Raw genomic sequence first — 4,284 nt, forward strand, 5'->3', positions numbered from 1 at the left:
TGGATGGATGGATGCATGGATGATGGATGATGGATGATGGATGATGGATGATGGATGATGGATGATGGATGATGGATGATGGATGATGGATGATGGATGATGGATGATAGATAGAAAGATAGATAGATAGATAGATAGATAGATAGATAGATAGATAGATAGATAGATAGATAGATGATAGATAGATAGATAGATAGATAGATAGATAGATAGATAGATAGATAGATAAGCAGGCTCAGGCAGATTTTAAATCACACCTTGCAAGAGATAAAGAAATGTATGTCCTTAGCTTGAAAAAAAATCATAATATAGTTTGCATCCACTTAGGAAAAAGATAAGTGAGGTTTCCTGGTAACTAAATAAAGGTGCCATTTTCACCAAATGGGGATTCACAGTTATTGACTCTTCATCAACTGATTAGACAATTTGGCAGCTCAGAACATGTGTGCTTATAACACTTTTATTGACCAAGATGCATTTTTAGTCTTTTATTGCACCGAACCTGGCAACAATTTAGAACTTAGTACCAGATTACAAGTTCTTCTGGCCTGAGAGGAATTTGAACTGACAATCTGAGGAACTGAACTGTTATAGACAGACAATCTTTATTTTGTTTATTATCGTGTTTCCCTGAAAATACGACAGGATCTTATTTTCTTTTGCCCCATGAAATATGGCCTTGGGCTTATTATCAGGGAGGGCTTATTGTTTTGGGGTTGCTGGGTGGCTGCTCCCTTGCGAGCGGACTCCCAAAGAGCCGGGCACAGCCTCAGGGGCAAAGCAGCCATGAGGTAACCATGCTCACGAGCAGCTGCCTGGCAAATCCCCTCTCCAGCCAGGCAGAGCACATTCACTGACCTAGGGGTTATCACTAAGGCGCCAAGCCGTGTGGCGCTCTGCCCACCCCCCAGCTCCTGCGGCTTGGCACATTCGGGATACCCCCTTGGTCAGTGCATGGAGCTCTTCCCGGCTGGAGAGGGGGGTTGTGCGAGCGCCTGTTCTGCCCCCAGCCTCACCAAGCCCTTGCGCAGCTCTACCAGGGTGCCGCCGCCACCGCCGCCACCACGCTCCGAGCATAACTTCCAAACTCCAAGTCTTCCTGACGAGTCTTCCAGCATCGGCCGCTCTAGGAGTGCTCTCAATGGTGAGCCGGCGGCCAGACAGAGAGTCTTCCGGACAGAGAGTCTTCCAGCAGCCGGCCCACCATAGAGAGCATTCCAAGAGCGGCCAATGCTGGAAGACTCAGCAGTGGAGTTTTGGAGTTTGGAAGTTATGCTTGGAGCATGGCGGCGGTGGCGGCAGGCGGCAGCGGTGCCCTGGGAGAGTTGCGCAAAGACTTGGTGAGGCTGGGGGGCAGACAGAGCACCATGTGGCTTGGTGCCTTAGTGATACCCCCTAAGTCAGTGAATGCGCTCTGCCCAGCTGGAGAGGGGATTTGCCGGGCAGCTGCTCGTGAGCATGGTCACCTCATGACTGCTTCACCCCTGAGGCTGTGCCCGGCTATTTGGGAGCCCGCTTGCAAGGGAGCAGCTGCCTGGCAACTCCCCACTCTGGCCAGGCAGAATGCCACTTCCCAATCTAGCGGTATCCTGAAGGTGGCAAGCAACGTGAGCACCTTTCCCACCCCTCCCGGCTCCCGCGGCTTGGCACCTTTGGGATACCGCTAGGTCGGTGAGCAGTGCTCTGCCTGACCGGAGGGGGGTGTTGTCCAGGGGGTTTATTTTCGGGGGTGGGCTTATATTTTTGCCATGAAAAATGTTGCAAGGCGTTAGTTTCGGGACAGGTCGTATTTTCAGGGAAACACGGTAGGAAAATTTATATAGCTGCCCAACTCACTCACTGTGATCCCACGCAGGTTACAGAAATAAAACTCCAAACCCAAATCCAAAAAATGCCCACAGTGACAAAGGTGTTCTATTTTTTCCAGTTGCCTTTTGAAAAAGCATCTTTGGGAGAACCGTGACCTGGATGACTGATAATCTCCATAGACATCCCACAGTGATAATAATCAAGTGTTTGATGGGCTCCATATCACCCCAGGACACACAGGCCCACTGGTCAAACCATGTCTCTAGAGCCTTTCATAAGTGCCAAAGTGGAGGCCAATCTTATTTCTGCAGGGAGGATGTTCCACAAGGAGGGAACCACCAGGGAGAAGAGCCTCCCTCTTGGTCCACCAGATGGACCTCCTTAAGAGAGAGGACATCCCCCTGCCTCCCCACTCTGGTGATTCAGGTAGATACAAGTGGAAAAAGAGGGTCTTCAAATAAACTCAGGTTTAAAGGTGACAACTAGCACCTTCAATTTGTGTCAATTTCAGTGTCAAAGGAAGAACATCTAAACTTTCACGACAAATAGTTCTTCTTTCTTGCAAAAAGAGAAGATGCTGACTGCTTCCTAGAACGTAAGTAAATGACTGGGGGATAAAAGCTTATAATTACTTTCTAGTCTTTCCATAGAAATAACTACAAGTTTTTTTCCTCAGAATTCCTGCTGATGAATAATAAGGTTGAAGAAGGAAAATAATCTGCTTTTGTTTTTGGAAAAGAAAACTAATTCCAAGTGAAGGAGGTATTGAAACAATTGTGTTTTGCTAATATTGACATGTTTGTGGCCATTGACCATAGAATCAATTGCAAGACAACTGAGAACTTCATTCAATTTCCAACAGTAGCATTCATATTTTTCTGCATCATTCGTGCTTAAGCCCTGAATTCCAAGTTTGCTTAAATTAGTGCGTGCTGATGATAGAAGATTTTCAAAATGTTTCTTTCTTTACCCAAAGAGGCTTTGTTTTTAATGTCTTGCTGTCAAGGTGTTTGAGAATTTGTTGGAGGTTTTACTTATTTATTTTGGGGGACACAATGTTTTTAAATATTCCATTTAGAGTGCCTGGAGGTATTCTTCTTGTTCTGGAGCCTCCTATCCCCAATTTTAAAAAAGTAGGGAGAGGCTGCCAAACACAAGATCCTTTTGGGATCTATGGGACATTGAACAGGTTTTCCTACCAATTCATACCTTCATCAGTGCAAGGTCGCTATGGGGTTTTTTGGGGAGTGGTGGTGGTTGGTGTAAAGAAAAATAAAATGTGGATTAAAATATAAAAATAAGACGTGGCATAAGGGACAGATAAAAAGCCTGTTTGTAAGAAGACAGGGAAATATCATCAGCCTTCAACCATAGAAGTCCAGTAAATGTTCCAGTAAATGTCCTTATGTCAAAAGCCCCAAACCACAAGGTTCAGCTTGACACGTAGTCAGTATCTATGGCCCAAGACAAAAGGAGAAGTAAGACAATATCTACTTATAAGGCTTCTTTCCTCAAGGTAACCAATAAGAAATGAGTTAAGTGTTTCTGTGTCACGCTGCCTTTGAGAATGTATAAGAATGTGTGCTTCAACGATGAAGTTTGTTCAGAACTTGCAATACTAGCCTTGGGCTAGTTTTCTGAACCTGGCTGCCAATAAACTTCTCCTGCATCCCGAGACATCTAAGTCTGTCATTTTCTGCAACAGGTGAGAAGGCCACCCAAAAAAATTTTTTTTCCCAAGACATTTGTAAATTTCTTGGTCTTTTTTATTGGTTCTTTTTGGGCTGCATTGAGCCTTTTTATCCTGTTTGTTGATAAATTTAGTGTTTGAACTTTTAATGCTCAATGCTTTTAATTTTAATAATTTTACACTGTTATTTATGACATTGTAAGATGCCCAGAATCTCTTAATAGTAAGATGGGCAGCATATAAATTTAATAAAATACAATATTAAAATAATAAACAAAATAAAGCAAATTCTCTGTTATTAAATGGAATGAGAACTAGTAAAGAAAAATATGCTGTCTTATATTACAGGTAACCCTCAATTTATAAACTTTTGTTTAGAGACTGTTTGAAGTTATGACACTGACAAATGTGACTTATTATCATTTTTCACACTTACGGCCATTGTAGTATCTCCGTGGTCACATGATCAAAATTCGAATGCTTGGCAACTGGTTCATACTTACAACGATTGCAGTGTCCTGGGGTCACGTGATCTCCTTTTGCACATGGTCTCCTGACAACCCAGGATAAAGCATGAAGGCAACATAGACAGCTGATAGTTCAACTCCCCTTTATTGCTCCAACTTTCCCCCAAACACTCCCAAATTTACAGCAAATCCCAGAGCAAAGTGCTCTCTCTCACACATACACAGCAATCTCTGGTTGCGAGGAGTCCAGCAAAATGCTATTAGCACAATGGTTTCAATGCTAGAGGTTCTGCGAGGCAAAGCAACAAGGCAAGGAAT

The 4,284-nt window shown here is 43.8% G+C and overlaps 1 long non-coding RNA gene across 1 annotated transcript; it reads left to right on the forward strand.

The window, feature by feature from the left end:
• Positions 1-1,184: 1,184 nt before the first annotated feature.
• On the forward strand, positions 1,185-3,484 carry LOC148043130 (uncharacterized). The gene is made up of 3 exons (XR_015698328.1): positions 1,185-1,340; positions 2,321-2,404; positions 2,486-3,484. It is a non-coding gene; the product is annotated as an uncharacterized LOC148043130 (long non-coding RNA).
• Positions 3,485-4,284: the final 800 nt, after the last annotated feature.

Source organism: Thamnophis sirtalis, unplaced genomic scaffold (assembly GCF_051295495.1).
Source record: "Thamnophis sirtalis isolate CommonGarterSnake01/CBP01778 unplaced genomic scaffold, rThaSir2_p1.2 scaffold_13, whole genome shotgun sequence".
NCBI lineage: Eukaryota > Metazoa > Chordata > Lepidosauria > Squamata > Natricidae > Thamnophis > Thamnophis sirtalis.